At 41.0% G+C, this 27,300-nt stretch overlaps 1 protein-coding gene and 1 long non-coding RNA gene across 14 annotated transcripts in view; one reads left to right on the plus strand and one right to left on the minus strand.

Annotated features, from left to right (window-relative positions):
• The window catches only part of LOC134127280 (uncharacterized), a 181,230-nt gene extending 177,488 nt beyond the window's left edge, over positions 1–3,742 (minus strand). Inside the window, exon 1 of the long non-coding RNA XR_009956008.1 lies at positions 3,733–3,742. This is a non-coding gene — a long non-coding RNA (uncharacterized LOC134127280). The remainder of the gene's footprint in view (positions 1–3,732) is intronic.
• nrxn2b (neurexin 2b) overlaps positions 1–27,300 on the plus strand; it is a 493,664-nt gene that overhangs the window by 306,187 nt on the left and 160,177 nt on the right. The window lies entirely within an intron of this gene.

Genomic DNA, 27,300 nt, shown 5'->3' on the forward strand with positions numbered 1-27,300 from the left:
ATGTTGGTGAGGAGGAAAGACGGACCTACGCTAAGGGGAATATTGCATATGGGGAAAGGTCAGGGAGTGGAATGAGCAAAGCTGTCAATCCGTACAAATGTCAGACGCACAGTTCACCACGTGTTATTAGGCAACGGGAGAGCCAATTCATCTGGATTAAACAGCACGGTTTTCAAGATGACATAGAGATTTATTTTTAATCCCTCTATGTCATAGAAGCTCTATGTCATAGAGGCTCTATGTCATCTTAAAATCCGTGCTCATAGTCTATGGTGACACGAAGAGTGAAGGAAGTAACATGCTTTGCTGTTTGCACCCTTATATGGGTGTACTTTAATTATTTACAAGTTACTCAAGGTAGGTTATTTTTGTGTGTTAACTCAGGACTCAGGCTGCCATATGAAATTGTGTATTTAAAAAGGGTTTTCCCTGCCATTTTTTTCCCTTGATTATTCTATCCAAATATTCCATTCTGTCACCATCAATCTGTAGTGCTTTACTGCTTCCTGTTTAATTTAATAATTTACCATAAGTGTCCCCAACCATGCACTAGCTTTGTTTATTATTTTTCTGTTTTCCTTTGTTAACCACCAAACAAAATAGCAAAGACATGTGGATCTGTTGTGCAAATTAACAAACATGAATTGATGGATGTTCAGGTCCTCGGCTGACTTTCATCCCACTTGAGGTAGAGGCCTCTAAACTCCATTATGCCAGTTGGCTTGTGACTCCCTCACATGAAAGTATTAACCGTGCAGTACCTGCCACGCCAGCTGTTAGAATGTTATTCATCTTTTAGTATTAGTATCCTTTTGACTCCCTCCCACATGTGTACAAGCATGTCCTGACCCATTCCTGTTCTCTGCGACACATCAGACAGGGAGGGCTGTTCATATCACCTGTTTTGTCAATAGCGGATTCATGTGGGAGATTAAGCGGTAAATGGATGTAAGTTTACATTGTAAAGGCCTCTCAATCAATTCCTTCACTCTTCCTGTCTTCGGATAGTGACACTGCAATCAGTAAAGCAGCTCCTCCTCTTACCCAGAAGTGATTACAGTGGACAAGGGGACATGAGCAGCAGTCTTCTCCTGAGTCCAAGACCTCATCACTGCCAGACTGATGTATTCAATGAAATGGCCAATGTATTTGTAAGTGAAATCAAGTGAGCAGTGAGCAAAAGGACTCAGAAGGTTTGGAAATGTCACCATTTGAGGCCTAATTTACAGAATTATATGTGGTACAATACGTTGTATTTCAAATATCTCTCCAGTGGCCTCCCACTCTGTTCCACCCAATCAGTGCTTACCTTTGTAGCCGTTGCAGGTTTTGTGTTAAATCACTTTAACAGCCTCTGTGTTCCCCGGCTGTTATAATGCAGCAGGACGACTCAGTGTGCCCTGGGTGGGGCGCGCCTAAAAGGCACAGACTGTTGCTGCAGTATGTTGAAGGGTAATTCTTAATGATTCTTATACGGCTGTGACGTCTGAGAGCGGTTGAAGAAGTGTCTTAAGTACTATGCATTTTTAATGGGGCTTTCATTTAGAATCCATCTCGTATTAAGCTGGAGATTGGAAGGGAACTTTTTTGGGTGGAGGAATTAGTGTGTCTTGTGAGGCTCCTTATACATCTTTGTGCCTCTTAGACATAATTTGATACCTGATAGATTCCGCCGTGGTGACTTTTTCTTTTCAACATCTCCTTCCTCTCCTGCCTCATGCCTGGTGCATCCCAGGCCCACCCAAAACATCGCTCCTCCTATCTACTCCCCTTTCTTCACCCCTTTCTCCATCCTTCAACTCTGTCCTGAGGGAGTCGGGAAGCTAATGGCTTTAAGCTGAACCCTCACCATTAATCAGGCCCCCATTAGCCTAGCCCAGATAAAGCTTTGGACTAATGGAAACGCAGGAATGAGCAAAACGACGAGGACACAAGTTTAGAGACTGGGAAGGAGAGAGGGGGGTAGATTCCAGAGGAGGGTGGGCACCGGGCAATGTTGCAGTCTTCCACTTAATGCATACAGTCTCCTCTAGATGTTAAGTCTGTGGCATCGGTCTATTTCTATTTTCAATTTTTTTTCAGTTCATCTGATTTCGAGTGAAAACATTCCTCCATGACGCTTCAATAGAAACAACACTAATGAGATATTTCTAATCACTGTTGCCGTGCAGCTTTAATTCATTTAAATGTGTCAGGTTTTTGCCTTAATGATATTCATCAGCATTTTATCAACAGACAGCATATTCATTTCAAGCCATCTCCATTGGTTGTTTAAAGTTCATCAGTTTTTTTTTAATTTTTCATGCCGCATTAATGGTATTCACTCGGAGCAAGTGTTGGAAGTGTGTTCATATGTAACAAGCTGTGAATGAGAAGAAGACGTTAAGTAACATGCATAAAGCATACGATGCATTGGCGTGACACTAAAATGTCCTTGAAAGGGAGCTGCTCTTTGTTCACCTTCCCAAGAGAGCGTTTTAAAATCTGCCATAGATGTATCCCAGTGATAATGGTAACCAGGCAACCATTTCAGGGTTGGCCTTCACATACCTGACTGATGTGAAGCTCAATTAGTATACCAGTACATACTATCTAGGTTCTAGGCTTGTGTTTTTGTTGAGCAACCGTGGAAGCTGCCACCGCCGGATCCATCTTCAAAAAACCAAAGGGATTATTAGATTGAAAATTGGATTAGTATACCATTGTTTGCCCGCAGTGTGATTCTGGAGTATTTTGAAATTCCCATGTTATTGCACATTAAGCAAACTCCAGTTGAAATCCAGACGGTTGACCAGGGCGGCATTTCAGCTCAATAACAGCGCAGTGTTGTGCTTCCCGAGCGTCGGTGGAGTCCACAGGGATCCTTTGATTAGCTCTGGTGCTCCCTGCTGTTGTTTATGTCTCTCCGCCCATACCTACTGTACACCCAACTTGCCTACGCCTCAATCCCACACACACACACACACACACACGTGCACACACAACAACTTTTCCCTCATTACGACTTGGGAGAAATCTGCTGAGTTGGGTGGATCCAGACAGCAATTATCCGAGCCAGAGATTCAGCGAGCGGTACTGTGCCGTAGGAAGGCCTGTTAGACAGACACAACACCGCGTTCACCCACTCGCATTGTCCTTATTAGATCCCAAGCCACTCTGTGAGTATCCTGTCTCTGGTCGCAATGAACGAAAAGAGGACAAAAACACTCAACAGACGATTTAATAGGCGGCAAAACCAAAGTATTAAAGTGTGGTTGAAAATGGGAAGAGAGATATTCAAAGGCCCTGTGATGTGATATATCACTCTGCCAATAGTAGTGGCAAGTTGGAAGCTGGAATGATGGCGCATAGTCACCTCTTTCTTTGCTGCCTTTCTATTTACTATTAGAATGGAAGAATGGAGCATTGTTAAATGTCCCATTTTGCTTCTTTCCGGGAAGTGGTGACAAGTCTTGTCTATTGAGAGCAGATGGGAATATCATGATTTTGAACACCTGTCAATGTTTTCTGTTACTCAGTTGTGCCATAGTTGCAGCAGATCTTTTGTTCTATTTTTTTAATGGAAGAAAAAATTCTTCAACTTCAATTTGTGTGTCTGCTGTGTTGACGGTGATATATGTGTTAGTATAAATGCTGAGTAATGCAGATCAACAGCAAGTAAAACCAGGGTTCGAAATGACTTAGGACTCTTGGGGGGTCCCCTAAAATGTAACTATAAAAAATTCTGAAGACTACCTTGCTACACTATATACTGCAGGCAAAATTATATTGACATATTTTGAAGGTGGGATAATGGTCTTAGGATGTTTTTCATGGTTTGGGCTAGTCCCAGTATTGTAGTGGTGTCTGGAGAAGTGGATTGGCTATAATCAAACAGGTAACCCTCTAATTCTGGAGCAACAAAGTTACAGCACCTTATATAAATCTCTGACATGACAAAGTGGATAACAGGTCAATCTTTCCTTGAGCAAGGAAGTTAACTAAGTTACCTAAATCCACCAGGTGTACTCATTATGGCAGCACCATGCACCTTCAAAGGGTTTGATCAAATACAAATGGCATTTCTCATCCCTTATGTTAATGGTATTTGTAAAACAACTAGCCGCTGGATTGAATAATAATGATGTCTATAAAGACTGTACCTCCATTAGATGGTTTACTTTGTTTTAAAGTAGTCAATCTATAACCTGAACTAAAATCTTTAGGGACACGTTTAAAAAAAAAGTAAGATATTCTAACATGACAGAAAGCCATTAATATGACAATAATCCAATAGTAACCACATTATTCAAAAACAACATGTTAAGTGACCAGGCACATATTTTATTTATTTGTTAACAACTTCATCAGGTTAGTGTTAACTGGGGTTGGAGAGAAGACCTACAAGGCACCCCTGCTTCTTTTTTTTTAGTTAGTGAAAAAAAAAGGAAACGATAGTGAGCTCAACATTAAATGAATTAATAATGTAATAACAATAACTTATAACAAAAACTTATTTCACCAGTAAATTACTGTTAAACGACAAAAACAATGGGAAAAGGGTATTTTACAACAACTTTGAATGCAGCACAAGGCTGGCGAGGCGAATTTCAAGTGAACGCAACATCTGTTTGTTTTTCAGACAACGGCAGCTACAGACTGTTCAGTAAAACAGACACACTTTACACCGTTTAGCTGTCAGTATATTAACCGTATTTTAACCATCATTTTTAATGTTAAAAATATTTTTCGGGGACCCCCCAAAATCTAAAAATAAATTCTTATGGGGGGTCCCTAATGGCTTATGGGGGGTCCGGGACCCCCCCAGACCCCCCTCATTTCGAACCCTGAGTAAAACCATCATTTTCCATTCCTGCAGGTTTTCCCCGCAGTGGCAGTCTTTCTCTTGCCTGCTTGACAGAGCCTGTGCCAGAGTCTGAAATATATATGAGGGGGCGCGGGATGGCGCGCCATTTAAGGACCTCCCATTATGACTGTGAATCAGAGCGTTCTCCACATGCACTGAATAATTCAAGCAGATGGAGTATCTGCTTAGTCAGATTTGTTCTTTTCATCCCCTGATGTAGAGAATGGACGTGGAGCAGTCGGCACTCGTCCTGAGGGAGTTTGAGATCGAGATTGGGTGAAGGCACTGATAAAGAGAAAATATAAAAAACTTCAATCTCTGCAAATGGCAGATGGATCTTGATTTTCAGGGAGGGAAGAAAAGTTTTATTTTAGTCATTTTGCAACCTGCCAGAAATACAAGGAGAGGAGAGGGTGAGGCCGGGGATGAGCTTGGGTGTTCTGGTGGCCCCTTTATTTATTCCATAGACTCTCAGTGTCCCATTACTCAGGCAGCAGCCTGAGAGATCTTACTCATTGAAACCCTGTTAAAGCCCTGTGTCAGCAACACAGATACTTCGACTCGGGGAGGGGAGAAGACCGAGGTGAGACAAAATCCTCATCCTGGTCTCAGCCCCATTTTTCCTGAATGTGTGTGCCTGTGCCTAGTATCCAAACCTCCATTAGCCTCCATGAATAATGAAAGGGGCAACGAATGTGTTAGCATTGAGCTTGAGCCTCTGCTCCTGGGAGAAAGTGGGTGAGTATTTAGGCAGACAAGGTTGAGAAATTAGAAAAGATCTGCCAAGAATGGCCAGACTGATCCAAAGGGAAAAAAATGAAAGTCTTTTTGGAACTACTGCAGGGTTTGTGTCCGGGTACTCATTATTCATCCACTTCTTATCTGTTATTAAGTGTGCTCTCTTGGGATAGAAAACATTGCCTTTATTAGTTTATAAAGCTTCAGATTGAGTTTGGTATTGCAACAGTTGGAGAACAGGAAAAGGGTTTGAACAAAATATTTGCTAGCAAATACAATGGTATTTTTTATTTACACATGATTATTAAGTTATTAATCAAAGTAACATGTCACGGAACTCTAAGAAAAAGCATGCTCCACTAATGTATATTTTAAACATTCATGAATTTAGGTTATACCAGGCATCAATCAGTTAAGTATCAAATGTGACTTACCTACCTAACGTGGGGGTATAAGAAGTGGATTTTTAAACAAAATTCAGTGGAAGGTATTCCGACCTGATTTTTCTATTTGCACTTTAGACTTTGTGTTAGCCAACATCTCCTTACCCTCTGCTCTGTGAACCACATCCCTCAGCTTTTAGTGCTCACACGCCCTGCCAGGTCCATCTTTATCTCTCATTGTTGTGAGAACACTTGAAACAGCTCAACTCAGACCACAACAAATGGCCTCAGATCTGTGGAAAAAACATAGAAAAAAGGATATGCTCAGCGCAAAAGAGAGGCAGGGCAGCAGTGATGGAACAAAAGAGGAAGCAGGTAGAGGCTGAATGAGGGAATGTACAACAGCCTGAGAAAGGGAAAGACTGGCAGGGATGAACAAGAGACCAAAAAGAGAAAACTAGATTAGAGAGCAAAACTATCGAAAGAGACATAAAAAAAGTACAATCTATTTTTCATGAGCACTGGCTCTCTTCAGCTCCTTGCTCTGGAAGACTGCAGGAGGAGATGTTGGGATAAAGGAACAGAGGCAACTCCAATTTGTCAAACACATGGCACCCGTGCTCAGTTACATCACTTTGAAGAGATGCCTATTGCCCATGTCAGCAGCATCACTCGTTACTGGGCTTGTGATGGATTGTTTTAAGATCCTGAAGATGTTTTGACTTTCTTTACCGTGATAGAAATTGGATGTGAAACTTAAACATATTTTCCTTCCAATTTGATGCGTAGTGTGACAGAGATCCATGCACACACTGCAAACTACCTTTTGGTAATGATTGTGTGGATATAGATATACTTCAATGGTTAGAATGTGTCATGACAGTCTGGGTCTTTTTAAAAATTTTGATAATCCTTCTTTTGTATTAATTCCCTCCGCTACGAGTAGTGGGTCTGTGTGTGTACATTGCTGATCTTGGATTTTGTGGCACAACACTACTGGTTTTATTTTAGTAAAATCTGTGGTCGGTATTACTGTAATTCAGTAAACTCTGTTATACTTAACAGCTCAAACGTATACCTTCAAATGGATGTGTACTTAATTAGTAAATATCCATTATGAAGCTTTACAGTTTGGTTATTAGCCCCAGTTAGCTCAGGGTGATACTGTTATTTATTTTTTGAACTACCTCAGGGATTATTAATATCCATAATTTAGTTTCACTCTTGCCATTAACCAAATACCTCTACTATACTTCCAAGCCCAACACACCTAATAGAACCACAAGTAAACACATATCGCAGCTACTCAGGCGCTGCACATTGAGATCTTTTACTGTATTCATTTGCATTCATTCAACAAGTTGAGTGAAAGCTTAAAATCAGCTCAACTAGCTTTAATCCTCAAGATAGATGAAGATGATGAGCTGTTTTAGTTAATTTTGCCCGTCCTCACCTCTGTTGTGCTTTGAAACTGTGGCAACAGTGATGGTTGAGATCCACGGGTGGATTTCAAAACACCGCACTCAATCGCTAACCTCTGATGTCAGCCAGCGCAGGGCTGCACATGTGATTCCACGCTCGGCCAAGCGTGTTTTCTCTCGATCTTCCCTGCGCTTCATTCTTTTCTCCCTCACTTATTCAGTTGTTCTCAGGGGAGAGGTCAAGAAGGGAATGCAGGTGAAGGAGTATGACCGTCAGCACTTTGCAAACAACATTGTGGCAAATATTACCATTTTAAGAAGATGGGTAAAAGCATGTTCTTAATCCGTCTCTCCTCATCCAACCATTGTTTTATTTGTATTATTAGATGTTCAAAGAAAGAGCTAGCCTAGAGCCCTCCTGTTTGATTACAGAGGGTTTGACAGTGATTGCTGCTGGTGTTCGTCCCTCAGAGAGTTAGACAGAATACGGTGTGCATGTGCAGCTGGATGCTGGTTTACGTGCTCAATCGCAAATCCGCTTTTGAAAGAGGATCTTCGAGAAAAACAGACAACTGCAGAGACCTTTTTATGAGCCGACATGTTGATCCTCAGCACTGAGGACCATGATCACCTAGCAGTCCTTTACATGAGGCCAGTTCTGCTAAGCTCTTACAAAGGTCAACCCATGCAGAAAGGTGAAGGGGGCAACAGTAAGGAGAGCTCACTTCTGCCAAATGGTTTGCTTTTCTATCTGGCGTTGGATAAAATATTAGCATGCATTTAAGGAGCTGATGTGAAAATCAGCAGCAGTTTTAATCGTAGGTATCCATGGGCTAAGAAAAGTACAAAATAAGGATAAAAAGTGCCGCCATGACTGAATAGGTGAACTGTGCTGAGGGGATCAAATGATTAATGACTCTGTCCACCCTTGTGATATTGTGCAGTTCTCATCTTCAGGTGAAGTAAATGACATCACTTCTTACTAGCCAAGTCATTCCCAAAATGATCTACCTATTCAAGGAATCTGCCCATAGTAAACATTTACCAGATAAAAGTTAGAGAGAGGTGAAGGCCAATATAAGAAGTGATTAAAGGTGTAATGGATGGGCCACAGGAGCCTGGGGAAGGGCTGCTCTTGGCTTTCAGGACACGGTGTGGCAGCCCAAAAAGTGACAGAGAAAAATGTTTTTCTCCTCTTCCCTGTTGCCTTTGCTTATCACTGCAAATCAGCCCTGTGTTGTCAAGAACTCCTCAGGGTGCACGACACACTTCATGGACACTACCAAACAGGACCAGCGGACAGAGGCAAGGGAAAAACAAAGTGATTACATCTGGCTAGCCATGTTTAATCAGGCCCCAACTATTCTTTAGATAACTTCTGACCCAGGCTTGATAGGAAATTAAAACGATTTATTTCGGTGCAGAATTAGAGTAGTTTCCTGAAGGACATTCATGTCCTTAATTACATTCTGGGCAATTCTCCATTACAGGGTCAACACAGATGGCCTTATTAAGTTTAAGAAAACAGCTAGTGAATTGCTCTGATTCATCTGGTCATGGTTTCCTCTGATGCCCCGTGACCTCACTAATCACCCATGTGACCCGGGCTATCGCTAAAGGTCCATACTACGGAACCAGATTTTTTCCACTGTAAGAAAGTTTACCTGATTTTCGAAATCCATGTAAAAGCTCAATGATACTTGACACGAAACGTTTCGTGTTTTTGCTGCAGGGAATGTTTTCCTTAAAGGATGGTCCAGTGTAACCTATGCAAAAGGTTTACAGTAGCTTTCCTTACCCAAGAATTCCACCAGCTCTTATCGTGGCTGCTACTTTCTGTGTGTGCTGTGGGTCCTTCCTGTCAGCATTATGCAGAGCAGATGCATACACAAACATTTGCACACTGCCAGCTTCGCCCACCGCTGCCTCCCGATAGGAATACGTATTAAGACATTAGTGGATGTCAACGCACTCGCAAAACTGCTAACGCACACCCAGGAATAGCAGTAGGTCAGAGGCAACCGAGAAAGGTGCATCGATTTCCCACAACTGCCACACCAACTACCTCTACACTCATTGAATCTCATCCTAGAGACTACTTGCATATTGATTTGGTTGAGCTTGGTGAATGAATACTTCTCATTGACAGCGTTCCGTTCTGATGATACTTAACCACTTTGTGTGGCTATAAAGTCGACATGAATAAGAGTTATGATATGATGCTCTCCCACACAGAGAGGTATGCTTCTGGATTGCGTGAGCGAGCTGGGAAAGGAAAGGTCTTCCTCTGCCTGTGGTGCTGTAGCTGGAGAACGGGGGTGTTGGCGGACACAGAGGGGACCGGTAGCTTTCGCTCACTTGTCAGCAGGGCCTAGCTGTATCGGCCTGTGTTACCTTATGGACTGTTTAAGAGGAAATGCAGAGCCTATGGGAATGCTCCAGTTTATATTCATATTTAACTAGCAGACTGGCCTAAAATGTTGTACTACCAAATTGAAGATTATCACATAGTTTTTTTCTTTTTTGTATCATTAGAAATTGCTCAACTCTCTCTTAAAATTCCAGATTTGTCTGTGGCTTTTGGCCTCAAAACCTTGATTAAAAGCAATTTTTGACAAAAGCGACCCATTCCTAGAAGCTCGGCATTCCAGCTTTAAAGCAAACCCATATTGTTCGCTACATGTGGCAGTCAAGAGAAGTATTGTCCTTATAGTTTCTCAAATGAGGCAATTTTTGCATTCGTCAAAAAATAGTTATTACGCTGAATTTGGAAACTCCATTGGTAGATGAATTCTGACGCAGCAAACGTAACTCACCTGACTGTCAGCTCTTTTTCCGCTGCCATGGTCTTATTTCCTAAAAACGCGTGACGGCATTAAAGATGGCCAATACAAGCTAACGTGAATATTACAACTTACTGGAAGCAAATCGCTGTAAATCTCCATCTCTGGTAGGTGGGTTTGATTACTTGTTTTTCACTTTCACTTTTCTTTCACTTGTCAGATTACAACGGTGCAGCCACTGTGCCACTGAAATTGAAATTACTTGCACTTGTAGTCTATCTGAGAGATATGCAAGGTCAGGAGATGTGGTGGAAGTTTCAAAACAGTGTCGTAGTACAGTACAGACAGCCATTTCCTTTAAAACATGATGGAGTGCACCACAGCCTTGGAATAAAGAAGCAGGACGGTGTCAGTAGACTGATGGAGAAGTTGCACTAATGGTAACAGAGCCAGTGCAAAACGACAGAGGTGGCAAGTAAAACGGCGTGTGAAATGCAAAGGAGGAAAGTAAAGATTCTCCAAAGAATTTTTCATTTTCTCTTGTCTAATGAAAGAGATGGATGAAAGTGCCCTTGGAAAAATTCTGAAATCCTTCTCAAAAGTGAATTCATCTTTTACAGCGTTTCTATGTGTTTTACTAGTGGCATGTGGGTACGTTTTCATCAACAACGCTCCTGAAATAACACCGTACTCCAGAATAACACATCCACTCTCCTTTGTTGGTAGCACACATGGACTGATCATACCACCTGATACTGAGATCAAATTAAACCAAATGAAAACAACTCTGTTAGGGGCCTAATGAATGCAATGGATGCTCCTTGCTGCAAGGTGCTAGTAAGTCATGATGAAATGAAAAGCCTTTTTTGTCCTAAGATCACAGATTAGATGTGATATTGTACTGTCACAGAGGGCACTTCGGGACACATCATTGAATGTTCACTGACGATGTCTAACCGCTCCTTAATAATCTTCTAAAAGCCAGACAGAAAGAGCGGGACAGGAACGGCAGTTTTTTCCTGCACATTGAAAGAGACGGGAGGAATCAAAAAAAGCATGCGCAGTTGGAAAGACACCGCATAATTCACTAAGCATCCGCTAATGTTGAAAAGCATTCATAACAAAAATAGCGTCTCAGTGTTCCTGCAATTTGAATGTATTGAAATGAGGTAATATGCAGAAAGGTGCATAAAACAATGAATTCATGAATGAAACAATTTTGAATTCAAAACCAAATCCATCCATGTTTAAATTCCATGCATCATGTTTGCATCTCGTTGGTCAGGACATGTAGCTGGCCCCCTGAACGTTTCGTTTTTCCTTTTTTCCGCCATTGATCCGCCCATTGTGGTATTGGGGCATAGGTCAATATTAATTTAATTATTAATGATTACAAAACATCAATTGTATGATTCCTAACTTTTATTGTTAAACATCTCTATAGACCAGTTGTTGGGTAAGAAAAACAGTTTTAATTTATAAAGTAAGCGTTTTCAACCCTACAAGCGCATACAAGCTAATGGTATAAATTGAGCCCCCTTTAGTGAAAACACGCAAGAAAAAAGGTGCCATGTCACCAGTGCCTGCCCTTTCCCACACTCTCCTCATTCCAAGCAGTTATCACTGCAGGCAAGTAGCGTCAGCAGATTAGTCATGATGTGCGTGTGTGCGTGTGTAAGGACGAGTGTGTGCGTCAAGTGCCCTGGCTCGTTTCAACGCGTCTTAATTGGTGCCAGGATCTGGAGCGATGCCCCTCGGCTCTGTTTGGTTTGTCTCGGACGGAGCAAACACACAGAAACGACTGTCTACGCCATCTGGCTTTTCAAAACCCCCTCCTCCCGGCCCCCAGAGAGACGTGGTGGTAAGAGACAAAAGAGATGGGAAGGGAGCAAAAGAAGAGTTTCAGGGTGTGAAATTGAAGACTGATCTCCACCTGCCCGCTACTTATAGCTAATTGGCCATCAGGCGGTGTGCCAACACGATAGCACCATGCCAGCGTGCGATCTGACTTCCATATTTTTGCTCTCTCGGTTTACTTGTTTGAACCATTCTGTCCTGCTTTATCCTTTCACTGGTTTTAAATTCACGATCTATATAGACTTCTAGTTATTTAAGAGTAATGTGAGCTAAACGGCCAAATCCTAGAAGATGTGAAGATGCAGTCAAAATGCCCTCGCCCCGGGCACGAGAAATGCTTAGGTAGTACATGGCTGTAGCTTTGACTTAGCACCTGGTGTCCTTACACAAGGTGAAGCCAGGCTCACTGTTTAAAAACGGCCTAGTGTGCTTTGCAAACGTTTATGCAGTCCACTTTTCCTTCTTTGAAATAACTCTGTTTGAACCACAATTGTAAAGGTGGTAACCCAACCTCCAGTGTCCTCAAAGCGGTTGGATTTGCTGATCATTTTTGGGCGTATTTTGGAAATATCATTAATATGTTTGTCTTAACATCCCGTTTCCCGATAATTATTTGTTTATAAATCAGGTTAATGTTTGGACACGGGGGGGTTGAGAAATATGGATAAAATAAAATGTCATAATGTCCCTGGCGAAATATCACACTCAATTTTGCAGGGTTGACCTGATTCTGTAGTAGAAACATTTGGTGAATCCAGAAAATGTCATCACTTTACTCTTCAGTATCCATAATTTGAGACCGTGTCTAGTTACTAATGTTCTAACTGGCATATCCTTAAATATATGTGGTACTTTACAGAAAATAATCAATTGGCTTTACAAAATATGTGATTTTAAAGGTTTTGTTTTTCACCACCAAAAGGAAAATATATCTTCAATAAATTGAATTTAGTTTCATTGTCCATTTAGCATTTGGATCATTTTGATGATACCAAAACCAACACAGCCAGAATATATTGTAAATGACATTTGAGTTTTTGATTTGACTGGCATAAATCTGTATTCTAAAAGCCAATGGAAACATTATATATCTAACTTTTTCTGATGGACATGGAAAGGAAGTGTAAATTTGCCAAGTTAAGGTCTAAAGCAATGCATGCAGTGCCTTAACAGAAAAAACTTGGCGAGTGGGTTGGAGTAATTAATGTCCCGTCATAGAGGAGTTAGTGGAGGAGCAGTTTGTTGCATAGGCTAACTGATGCATGGCGGGGAGACAAGGGTATAAGTGTAAACAAATTAAAGTTGTGTGACTTTAACAACCCAACCTTAATGTTAACGGAAGGAGTGAGACAGAGGAGACAGTTTGCCCACCGGGAAGTGAAAGCATCAGTGAAAATGAGGAGACAGCAGAATATGATTATGAGGTCGGGCATTTGAAATTGAATTATTTACTGTACGGATGTGAAACTAAAAAGACCAGATACGAGTAAAGCAGACTGATGGAAGACAGAAAGCAGGAGAACGATAAGCTTGTGTGTATGGTAACATTTTGTATGCATTTTTATAACCGTGCCTGTGCCAAAGCCCAATGCCCCATCTGCATTTTGTCGGAGATATTTGAAATGCACACTGAAGTAGAAAGATCTCTAGTGGATCATGTACTGTGAAAGCAGACGTGGTACAAAAGCAGCAAAGGGAGAAAAACGAACAAAGAGGAACCGAAGCATGAAGTAGATGGCACAGCCTACTGTATTCACACATTCATTTATAGGGCATATAGTTTAAGTGAGCCAAATCCATGCAGCCCGATTCACTTAAATATTATCTCAGCCATTTTTGGTGCCCATGTGTTTTTGTTTTATACATTAACGTTCCCTCTTTAGCTCCAATTGTCTTTGATTAAAGATCCCCTTCCTCGCTCATTTCGTCACGCGTTCATCCGTTATATTTGACATGCTAGCGGTGGTGCCTATCTCTTGGCTAACAAAAGCACATCCCTGCCCATTTACTATTATGAGTGTGGGCGCCTAATGACTTTATCAGACCCTTTCAAACTGTGAACAGTGTAAACCCTCGCACTGCAGACACAGGGCAGAGCTAAATGAGTGTCTCGGCCTTTTAATTAAATGTGTTATCTTGGCATTTCATAAGCCCAGCAGGACAGGCCAGCTATAGGGCTTAATGGTGTGAGGGGAAGACTTGGGGTTGAAAAGTCAGCTGTCCATGCATTGACTTAAGCTGAGCTGTGGGATTTTGTTTTATTTTGCATACAAGCTAGACTTTACCAAATGTCCTAATGGTGGTGGGTAATGGAGAGGATTGTTAGCTGTAGTATGTGGTGTCAGCAGAAATTTCCGAAAAACTGCTGCGGAGATAGTCCAACATCTGAAAGTGAAGAGGGTGTCTTCCCTTCAACAATGCCCAAATATGGATCGAACAAAAGTGCTCACTCAGCCCTCTTACGGTGTCTAAATTATTGAGTGCATACATGGGGTGTGTTTACTTGGCCATGGTCCATATTAATAAATAATGTGTCACGCACAGGGCATGTAAAGAAATATGAGGGCCGGAGGTTTAAAGCAAGAGGGAAGGGGTTCTTTTATATTCATCACCCACACATTGTTTACAGTTTTAATTGCTAATTTTGTCTTCTTCAAAACGCCATGATGTTTGTTATGGTCTCATTTAGAACACTACTTTTCTCAGAGATGCCATTGGCATTGACCGGTCTGGCAGAGTTTACTGCCTGTTAAATTTTGCTTGCCTTAAAAAAGGCATGCTCAGCATTTGGTTGTACTACCACCCTGTAGCGTCTCTTCTGGTTCCAGAAATAGCAGATTGGGTCGGCCAAATTCAAGGCGTCCCAACAGTTGTCCGCAGACCAAGGGATGGCAAATTGTTTAGTACTTCCAATTCTTATTTGCAGTCGAGAATAACACAGTTATAATTTTCTTTCCACTGGCCAATGTTCAGCATTGCTACTGTTGGCTCTGCTGTAGACTTGTGTGCTGCCTGCTGCAAGGCTCCCATTACTTTATCATGGACGCACAGTCTCCAGCCCCTGACACACTACAAATGGTGCAGGGTAAAGCCAAAGCATCTAATGTTCAGAACCATGCGTTTGATCAGTGTTTGTTGGAGTGTGAACGTTGGCTGGTTTGAGTTATGCAGAGGTGTCTAGTGCTTGCAGGCTCAATTATTCAGTGATTGACCCATTTATTGGCTGCCTCCTATCGTGTAATTCCCTTCCACTCAACATCACCAAGCCACTAGACTCAATGTCAACCTGCTCAATTTCCTCTTGAAGTGCCTGTCAAAATGGCCTCCCTCATCTTTACTCAGTTACAGTGCTTTCCCTGAACATATTAAATCAGAAGCAATCTCTTCTTTTGTATTAAAGTGAAATTAGTCGAATGTGTGTGTGTGTGTGTGTGTTTTACTTTTCACACAAATGGTTGCTCTATTTTTTCCTTGTTGCTGGAAATGAATTGAATACCCACTGATACAGCCACTTTTAGTCATTAAGTCTGCTGGAGAAAACCGTGTCTTCATGACTAATTTATTATGTTGGGCGATGTCACCTCATGCCTCAGCTCTTTGTATGTGTTCACGTGACACATGAAGATAAGAGAGAGCGTGAAATAAAATAATACATTTGAGGGGAAAATAATACATTTCAAGACGCTCATTTAAAAGATAAACAAATCTATCCAGTGGCTCAATTGCTTGATTACCATTGCTGTGACTTCACTCCAATTAAAATCTCAGTTTTTCCGTCGCTCCTGAAATGTCGTGCACAGCCCTTTTTTACATCTAGATGGGCAGCAGCAGTCGATACCTCGATGGAAAGTCATGTTCACATATTCAAAACAGCCTCGCCACCAGCCTATTGATAACCTGAGCGTGTTAACTCTCCAACCTTGCATCTCCTGCGAGTCAATAGATAAGCTCTAGATCTTGGCGTTTCCATCTGCCTTGTTCCTAATGAGCCCCTGTGTAGCCACTCGAAAGCCGGCGTGTTCTAAGATGGCTGACGCCCTCTATTGATCTGAATGTCTCGCAGCTCTCAATGGAGGCAGATAATGGAACGATGAGTGAGAGAGGAATGTTCCTGTACAACTGTCTCTGTGTCTCCACTACCATTGTAATGTGCTGTAGAGTCTCCCTTCAGTAGGAGGCCTTGTCAATATGAGTCCATTATATTTAAAAATGAATCGCGATCATTTCCCGACACTGGAGGGCTTCCCACTTATTATTTACCTTTGAATTGTTTTATGGGTGAAAGAGAGCTGTTAATACAGTTTTGTTAAAATGCATGGACTTGAACCAGATAAATAAGTTTGTTCATTCCCATGTCCTACTTTCGATCCCGAGCTTGAGTTGTATCTTTACATCTTGTTTTCAATTGTATTTGTTATTTGTTATATTCATATTGTTATGGGTGTGTCTTGTATGCCTGTCTGGGTTAGCGCCCATTCTGCAGTTTCCCTGCCCCTAGAGCAGTGATTCTCAACTGGTGGGTCATGGACCCGTTTTTAATGGGAAAATAAACATTTGAATTGAAAAAAAAAAAATCCTCCTGTGGTATTATTTTTGAAGGGACCTTTTTAATGCAGCGGACTGTCATTTTTTTGGCGGCTCGCCCGTCCGTTTTCAGCAGCGTGTGCCAGGTTGGGTCAAACCATTCTCATATGGGGGAGACATAATTAAACATCCTGAATATAAAATTCAGCTTATGAACTTAATTTTGAATACATTTGAGAAGTTGAGAATGTTCCTCTTTGTCATTAAGGGGTGATGGTGGGTCCCGGAGCCAGACCAGTTGAGAACCACTTCCCTAGAGGGTGCACGCCTTCCAGTTTGGGAGCCACTTATTCAAGCCAAGAATTTTTTTATGATGTAGATTACTTTGGAAGGACTGAATTGTTTTTTGGAATGGTGATTATAAAAGATATTCTTATTATTACAAGTAAAGCAAAAGTATTTTCTACCAAATTACTTAACGGAATAATCACTAGAAATTGATTACTAAAGATAGATGCAGCCCTAGAAATAGTGAGAAACTGCAGGTTTGCCATGAAACCAGTATCCATAAATGAGTTGGCCTCTGCGTTGCCAGCTTCTGACCCATGACAATCAATAAAAATCCAGTTGGGGGGGGGGGGATCTGTTGAGAGTTGGTGGCCTTGACCTGAACTTTGAAGGAGGCCCAGATACGTTTGATTAAGTTAAAGGTCTTGGATGATTCAAACACCATCAACAATGACAACCTTTGCACCATAGTTTTGTTCAAACAGAACACACGAGGACACATTCTCACGTACAAAGATGTATATAAACACCTCAGCAATATAACCTGATTTATATTGTTTTTTTCCCCGCACAAGTGGTGCCTTCCATGCCCAAAGCGTGTAACAAAGACTGACATGTTGAGGCGGCAGCAGTAACCCTGTCCATTAACTTTGAAATCCTGATTCCCGTCAGTTATGCTGCTAAAAGAGCCTATGCGGCACACAACACTCACTCTCACACCAAGACACACACACACTCGGTCTCAATGTGCAAATTCACCCAAAACTTAGCCTAAAAGGACATTTTCTGCTTCTATTTTTTTAGTTTAGGAGCAAAGTTTAACGTTGCCAGTGATAAGTAAAACTGTATACAGAGAAGTGGGAGGAAATATTTTCCCTCTGAGAGAAAATATGTGTAAAGTGTTTATTTCAAGGATTCTTTCCCTTAGATAAGCAATGACACAAGAAGGAGCAAACATCAGAAAGGAGGATTATGACCAAACTGCCACCCAGAGGGAGCAAATGATGAAGAGTAGAGGTGTTTTTTAAGTCTAAGCTGGGAGCTGGTGTTGGGGCACAGTATTAAAATTGACAGGAATGAATAGAAAGAGAAGATCGGAGTGCCCCGAAGCTGCTGTGTCCGATATCGACATGAATCTACAAATTCCTTGCTGTCTGTTTATTGCCGCTCAGAATCCTGGATAAATCAACTTCAGTGACTAGTTTGTTTGCCACAGAGATACTCTGTACTGTATATCTATGTTAAACTGTATTATATGTAAAAATATGCTAAAATAGATGGTACGAGTCTTGGGCACGATGACCACAATAACAAAGATTTATCCCTGTAAAATAAAGGTAGAGTCTGAAGAGCAAGAACCACAGCAACACTCGTCTCTTTCTCCAGATTGCGTCTGAAGGCAGACAGGAAGTCCGTCTGCAATAGGCAACTGAGAAACTGCCGACTACGGTGCCAAATGTTCCGATTATCAATATCTCTCCTTTACTTATCACGTCCACACAGGACTACATCTAATAAATGTAAAATCAGGATTGTCTTATATTATCTAGTATTATTTACGCACGCTAAGTATTCTATGAATAACACCAAATGTGGTTGCACCACATAGATCCACACAATACCACCAACAAGCAGTGTATCATAACTTCAACATACAATTTTTGCTAAAAAGCTAGGATATATTCCAACCTGAGATTTAATCTGTGTTGGAATGCAGTTGTGTATTAAAAAAATGTTGGTTTCAGCAGTGGTGTAGATTTTCAGCTCAGAATTCATATAATTGGTATGTTTATTGCTATTGGTGAATGGGAACGTTACACACTGCAATGACATGCCCTAAAAGTAAGTAAAAGCGTATGTGTGTGTGGGTGTGTCATCATGGCACAATGAAAATTTTGTTTAGGGAACAATCTAGAAACCTATCTGCTATCGTTCTGCTGGTGCACAAGCTACTGGGCACAAGGGCTAAACTAGGGTTTAGGGTGTAGCCAGTTTATACCCTCAGATCGTAGTCCATTAGCAGAGATGTCAGACTGGAGTTATGATCTGATGAGTGGGGCCATAAACAGTTTACACATTCGTTTGCAAACCAATAAGAAGCTAAGTCGTCAGACAATATCTGGTGGGTTCCCTGATAAAATTTCGGCCAATTTTTTTTGCATTAAACTAAATCCTGCTTGTGTGATTAATCAATGCTATTAACATTGGGAATGAATAACAACAGAGCGATTTTCATACCCAAATCATGTTTTCATATCTGTTTATAGGGATATTTCCCTAAAATGTTCAACTTTTGTGTACAGGTTGCGGTTTTTCCGCACGCAATGGATGGTGGAGGGTGCTATCAGTCGCAGACTCAAGCCATGTATCACTGTGCAGGATAAAGCCAATGGAATTCTCTCCCTTCCAAATACCCGTTTGTTGTTGCGTGTTAATCTTCAAGATAACAGCGAAGACTTTGCGTGCCTTATCTAGTCCAAATCAATAGGCACTTCCATTTATTGAACATGGACCCAAACACAATCACAAATCTCCCTATGTCTTTATTATGCTATTGTACACTTTGCCCTACTTTATTTTTATTCATTATATTCCACACACGTTCACACTCACACATTAACTGCTCTGTCTTCCTGTAGTTTTGGATGAATTGGATATGATTCAGCAGTTGTTTTAAACGCCAAGACTCGTCATACCGTCGAGCCCAGCAATCTGGCTCCCCAGAAAGATGGCTCTTTCTCTTTCTCTTGCGCCAAGCCTCACTTCCCAAACCATCTTCCTCTCCTGCACTGTGCTCTGTCCCCCCCCCTCTGTCACTCCCAACCCCCTCTCCCCAGTGCTATTGTTGGGCCCTCATTGCGTACTGAAATTGTATTTAAAATCCTTAAATCCATGTCAAAATTTCTCCCTGTGAGCAGGAGATTACTGTGAGCCAGTATTATTCTGGAATGGCTTTAGCAGACACTCTTCCCTCCCCACCATCCTTTGAGCATGTTCAATGATTATTACATTCACAATGGCCCGTAGACAGGAATCAGGTCCCAGTAAACCTGCATATCACATTACAAAGATAATACGACGCAAAGAGTAATCACGTTTAGTAGTGGAATGATTTAGTGCACATGGTAATAGTTTCCCTTAGAATGCACAAAAAAAAAATCTTTTACCCTATTGTTTTGGGTCAGTGAGCGCAACGCTCGGGGAGAACCGTTGTCCACAGCTTGAGGTTAACAGAGGGCCCCCTCATAGATACCGAGGATGAGGTGGAGCTAAGCCCATCTGGCCTAGACAGCTGGGTCCACAGCTGGAGGGACAGACAGTGACAGCGGACGCACCCCACAGCGCCAGGCTGCGGTATAGGATGGATGCATGGCTGAAGAGAAGAATAGTGGAGGTGAAAGAGCGGGAAATGGGCAAAGCTTGCCAGCCTACCAGCAGTGGCCGAATTGATGTGGGAAAAGAGAGGAGATCCAGATAACCTAGCAGCCGTCTTGGGTAAATTGGATGTCTTTGGCTAAGCGAGTACAGTGGGTTGTCTTCTATCACAAAAACAGTCCTTGAGACTGAACACTAAGTTGCTCCAAATTAAAATTGCATATGGGTTTTTGCATATAGTGTGATATGTTTTTTTTCACTTGAATCACATGACCTAGCAATGCGTCTGATAGTGAATGATTTTTATTGAGGTTTATGTATCTCTGCCTTAACCCCAAGAAGCTCAATCAGACTGTATTCAGCCTTTTAACTGTTATTTTATTTGACACTTTTCTTTAAGCACACATGACAAATGTAAGGCCTTGAAGAAAGCAATTTGGGAGCATGAATTACTGACCAAATGTGAATTTCAACTTTAAAATGCATTTCCTGCTGAAAATGCGTTTGAATGCTAAAAGCTGAAATTAATTTCAGAAAGTTGCTTAAAATACAGAAATGAAAAATTCTAAACCTTCTACTCTACTAGCAGTTTTAAAACATGTACATGTGTTTTTTTAATTATGTCAGCAGATTTGTATTGGAGCCTATGGTGCTTGAGACAGACTTTGTCTCAAAAAGTAAATAACTGTGGGATTCCATACTCATCTGATTCCGACCAGCACAAGCACGGCATCGTTTTGATCCAAAAATGAAGCCTGAAAAGGGAATATTGTGGCTATGAGGGCAAAAGTGCCTTTTTTTTTTTACTGGATTCTGACACTGCTCTCACTCTGTTTCCTCGGGCTCCACTCTAAGAAACGCAATACACATTAATAGAAAACTCACAAAAGGACCCAAGAACTAATGAAACATAATTAGTCATTATGAAAAGAGTATAATAGATATCAACACGCTGTTTTTCTATAAAATAGTTTACTTTTGTCTATTTTAAACTTTAAATGGTGTTTCTAGCTGAAAGATTGATGAAGCGGAAAAAGTTGAAAGTTGAAGTTTTGAGAGGATTTGAAAATTAACTGGTCAAAATTAAAATTTTAACGTTGATGATTTTAATTAATATAAATTCAATTATTACCAGAAATGTAGAAATAAATATATGGTATGTATTTGTTTATGACTTGTTTTATTATCAACTTTTATTTATTTATGGTTACATTCATTTACTTATATCCATATCTGTTCATATTTGGCCCCACTCCTGGGGGGACTGGAGGATATATTATTTCAAATGATTAAGATATCAGTAACCTTTCCCCCCAGCCAAGCTTACCAGGAGACATGCCCCTTCCATACTGAGGTTTATTGTGTTTACAACACCCTCATGTCCCTTTCATCCCCTCCCCTCTTATTTCCATTAACATAAACACCCTGCTTCTTTTATACTTTTGACTTCCATTCCTTCCACTTTTTTCTTCCCTAAGCCTCTTCATCAAGTTCTCCCTGCATCCAATCAAACCTGTCACTCATTGTACCTCTGAGTACCCGTGGCACTGGTGTTGGTATAAACGATGAGAGGACGTTCATAACTTGTGAAGTTCTGTATGAAAGGCCTATATTTTCTTTCACTTCTGTTTGTGGCTTACTTTTTATCCTTTGTTGAGTAAATGCATTTTTTCTGATTACCAGTATGATAATGGAATAGGGTTGGTCAAAACACTTCTAATTACCACACAGCCTTTTAAAGTAAGTAAACTGTATGATTCACATTACAAGCGACAGTCATGCTGTTCGCTACTGTCTGCCTCGTCGATACAGTACAATCGAGTGTGTATTGCACATATAACATTAATTTAATATTATATAAATATGATGGTCAGTTTACCAACTGCAGCGTATGTTTAAGCTGGCAAATGTCACAGTCCTCCACTGTTGAAATGCTTAAAATGATTTGTTATTGCATTTTCCTTGATAAGCAACCTCTTGAGGTCTTGTACTATAAAAGCCAGTAGTAGTGGAATGTCAGCACTTTTGTTTGTAGTCAATGGTTTTGTGTCTGACCCAAACAGCAGATAACCTAACCTCAGGAAATTGATTATATTTATAATTTCTGTAATGGAGAGTAAAAATGTCATCCTGACAATAGCAGGACAAGGTTAGAAAATGCTCAAATGGTTTGTATTGGAAGGTTATTAAGAATCATATTCTTTTGTTTCAGTTCCATGACTTTACCTGTTTGAGACCATTTTCATCCTTTGGAAAGTTAGCTGTAGGCCATAAGATTATTTGGACGGTTTGTTCGGTACATTGTCATTATGAAAGTGGAAGTCCTTTTTGCTCTCAGGTTAGTTTATTTTTCCAAAAGTAAGCTTTACGGGAATTAAACTATCCAAAGTTGTAAATTGATGAGGTGTGTTTGTTTTCGAGAAAAGGCTTTGAAGTATTCTTGATCAGCCTGTCTGGTAGATGACAGTTGACAACCTGCCACGTTGATACTAAACCACTTTGATGATCTCAGTTTGTATTTGATGCAAACAAGGTTATTTTCCTGTTTGTGCATAAAAGTCCAACAATAAGGCTCAGTCTGGAGGAAGTATCCCCAACAGAGACCTTATGTAAGTGGCTAACATTGGCAGCTCGGTGTGGGAGAAAGCCATTGAATGGCACAAACAAGACACAGGAGTTAAAAATTGATGACTTACTTTACTTACTTACGTGTTTTTCCCTTTCTCCACTGTGCAAGTGCACAGAGATTCAGCATAGACACCTACTTTCCTGACCTAACCAAATAGAAAAATCTAAGCCTTATACTTATGTGTCTAACTAGATCTATACATTAACTCACATATAGCCAGTGTTAGTAATTTCAAAAGAGAGGCTCGTGTTCAAAAATTGGAAGCCTGGATGGGGACGTCTGGAAGAATTCAGCCAAACTACTTCTCTCGTTCTGGTAGATTTATTCATCTGATCACAGGTCAAGTATAAGCGCTGCGTTTGCAAAGGCAGGAGCAATCCTACCGGCCCGCAGGCCGGAAGAACACACACTAACTAACATCAGCAAGAACATGTTTTATAACCCAAAAGACAAAGAAAAGATTTCTATTGGCCCTAAGCTGGCGTAGGGGATGAACCTTCTCCCCCCGCCTCTAAGGATCCGGTCACATCCAATGTCCAGACCACCTTGCCTAACGTAAACAATGAAAAAAGTATGAGTGTTGTATGAAGTGTGGTGTGGCCCTCCCGCCTTATCTTACACATCTGCTGCTAGTTGACCCGCTGACCTTGCTTCCTAAATCAGAACAGAAACCGATCCCCTTATCAATACACACAGAGAAACCTCTGTTTGTCCGTGCGGGTCCCGACTCTTAAATCAAGTCCAGACAGGAACTCCCATCCTGCCAGACTGTCTCTGACTTGAATTCTTCAGCAGGACAGGGCAACATTTTCTAACTTAGCACAAAGAAAGAAACTTTTGATTATCAATCCCCCTTTTTACATAATTCATTATGTAAACCAAAAAATCAAAAGAAACGACTAATCTAAACGCTAAAAATCTATATCAGTGGGTATTGGGTGAATGCAGCAGTCGTGGAAATTTCTAAACATTAAAAAACACTAAGAAATCTATATCACATCTAAACCGATTACAATAGACACAGAAATACATCCTAGCCCCAAAAACTATCACACCACCTACGTGCGTGCATCCACTATATATGATGTGTGCAACAGTTAGCAGATTATCTATTCAGGGACGTTGACCCTAACGGGGTGTCTTCTTCAGGTCCATTGAAGTCGGTTCTTACAATATCCATCTCCTCCATTCTCCCACAGCCCTAACAATTGGATCCTTTCATGTAACAAAACCATCTTGTATGGCAGGGGCATTTTAGCATCTACTGCAGTTGTGATGCATTAAAGACATAATTGTCTGATACAGGGATCTAGTATCCACAAAGGGTGAAGGCTACTATGCTATACTATAGTACAAAACAGTGACATTATCAAACCCTTTCATTGTCCAAAATGTTGACCTAACCAATCATTAATGGGATTGTCTATGCCAGAGTGTTCAGCTTATTTAAAGGACATGGCTCTTAGTCTATTTAATGCTCTAGTAAAGGATCCATCTGGGGCAGAGTTATTTAAAAGGAGAGTGTCAACATATTTGACTATAAAAACGCCTTTTATCCCATGTGATGTACGCACAACAGTCTCGTGTTCCATTATTAACTGGTCTATTTTAGTTTTAGTTAGTTTTTTTTAGCTATGTTCCTTACACAAGTGGGGTGCCATATTTCCATATTATCTAATTTGCCACTATATTGCATCAAAATCTTAATTCTTTAATTTGTTCTACACACCCCCTTTTGAAACAGAACAGAAACCACAAATCTGTTCTTTTCATAAACACCCAGATAAAACAGTTACAATTTGTCAGTTAGGACACAGAAAAAACATCTTCCAGGTTGATGCTGGTGAAACATCTCTCATCAGAGCCTATTGAATTAAACATAGTGTTAAACATAGAATTTGGGGCGTCATAGTGTGTTGACACCACAACTTAAGACTCAAATTGTGCACCGCATGATAATCGAGCTTCTGGTTCTAGGGACCCGATTAATCAAGGTATTCCAGGGGAACCTCGTCTTTTCCAAAACGCCTGCATCCAGCAATCCTTCAATTTATTTTCTATCCCTACTGCTTATTATCCCTTACGGGGTACTAAGGACGGTAAATTTGGACCGTTCCATTTAACCATTTCAATTCAATTACCACCGTTGCAATTGGAATCAATCCCACATCAATCAAGCTCCCCCTTTCGTCCAAAATGTGTCAAGAAATCTACCATGAGTTGTGTTTCCATTGTCAGTGTGTGGTTTCACATGTGTTTCTCTGATTTGAGTTTACTTCAAATGTGTGTGCAATAGTTTAATATTTGTAGTGGGCTCCCAGTCCGTGGCATCAACCCCTGTCTTAACGATTGACCCCATGTTCTCAGCTTCTCCTCTGCTTTGGATGATCAAGGTGATGTGAGGAGCCGACGTCTCTCGTAGCGCATCTGCTACGCCTTGTTTTCCCCACAAAGATGTCACAGACGTTGGATGTCCATTCAAACTCCAGTCGTAATCCACAGGATATCATAGTCCTCCTCAGGAGAAGACAAACAGTTAATTGTACAATGTTCAGTCCGGTGTAACACCTTGAATCAGGAGCTCCAACAGTGAACAGTCTCATGTAGATCAGGTTGGTCTTAGTCTTCCACTCTCTCCCACCAGACGTCTGCCTCTGTCTGTGTCTGCTGGACTTCAGCTTGCAGCAGCTGGCTGTCAGAGCAGGGCGTGGATAGAAAGCAGCCACTCCTCTGATTGGCCCGAAAATCCGGCACAGCATTCCTTGATGGTGGCAGATGGCATGTTCACTGTGGAATAGCACCAGAGTCCAGCATACATCTGTAATGTCTTCCATTGATCGTCAGAGTAACCTCAGGTTCTGGAACAGGTTACCATCAGCCATCGGATCTGGGCACCACTATGGCATCTATTATAGTGTGTATGGTGCTTGTGGTGGATGGACATCATGAGGGCATCGAGCTGTGTTGGACTGAGGCCTCTGGCCTTTAGGTGATTAGGAGCGTGCCCTGGAACAATTTCCAGACTGCCCACAACAGAAACAATTATTTTCTTTGTCTAAACTGCCCCTCATTCATCTTACCTCGGCCTCGGTTGCCCCTCCCCACTGTCTTCTCGGTTGGCTGTAGCACCGTACAGTGGGGCCCCCGTCATGTTCTGTAGTCCTGCTTGTACGAGGCATAAAGTTAGGGACAGAGAGCCTGTGGAGGAGGGTATGCGTCTGGTTGCTGGTAGACGGCGCCTTAGGAGAAGGGAGGGTTATCTGGATAAAGGCTGAATAGGTGCTCACTCTCACCCAGTTCACCTTCTTGGGATATTAAAGTCTGATCCTTGGCCAGAGCTTTGCAACCCAATTATCTTACAATTTAGCTAATTTTCTTAATTTTTATTTAATTGTAGTTTATTCATTAGTCCTGCTAACTGTGGCTGATAAGAAACAATGTTGTACATTCATCACAAAGATAAACTTGTTCTTACTCTCCGGTATCTAAAGCCTTGGTATAATTTCTCTCTTTACTTGTTCAAACATCTACTGTTTTGTTGAACACAATTCAATCAATCTAGAAGGGTTAGGGTTAAAGATCTTTAGGTTTAATATTCAAATTGTATTATAACGTATCGGTGCAATTTAATTTAATTCTGGTCATTTAAACTTGAGGATTGTGTATTGCACAATTAATCCATGCCCAATATTTCTCTCTTTTGTAGTAAGTAGCACAGCAAAACTGTACACACATCTCCATCACTCCTGTTGAGGCCTGTATTAATTTAAAACATGGTTAAAAATATGCCCATATGAAGTTAAATCTAATATCCAAATAACCTCAAGACCTCTTAGGCGATATCTCAAATTTTGTGTTTATCCCCAAAACGAATCTCCCTTCTTACTCTACTATATTTGTTTAAAAATGTTCATTTTTATTTGTTCTAATCATTCTACGTTAAATCCTCGATTTAAGTGTTGCACTTAAAAAGAAAGTAGGTCAGGGCATTCGTTGTTTCCTGTTGAAACACGATCAGCACCTGTTGTGTGTTAACCCTCGAAAAGTTGGAATATATTTGATCAATCTGTTTGTAAAATCCCATCTACAATCCAATTGTTTGTGTAACTTTGTAACTTTTGACATTACAGTAGTGATGAGCCAAATCATCTAAACTAAAAAGGAAAGAATATCCTCTTTATGTCCTAATATTTAAGAAAACTACATAGACTTAATCACATCACTGAAGAATACTTACATTTAAGATTCATTTCATTCAACAGTATGTGTGTGTGTGTGTGTGTGTGTGTGTGTGTGTGTGTGTGTGTGTGTGTGTGTGTGGTTCAAGAATTTGCTTGAGTTGCTCCAAGTGAGCAGGTATCTCTTTGTCCAGCCTTAATGGCCCCACCGTCTCTCCCACGCATCTTCTGACTGCTGTGACCTTGTTACTCCCATAAAACCCTTCAACAAGATCTAT

This window comes from Pungitius pungitius, chromosome 1 (assembly GCF_949316345.1).
Source record: "Pungitius pungitius chromosome 1, fPunPun2.1, whole genome shotgun sequence".
Classification (NCBI taxonomy): domain Eukaryota; kingdom Metazoa; phylum Chordata; class Actinopteri; order Perciformes; family Gasterosteidae; genus Pungitius; species Pungitius pungitius.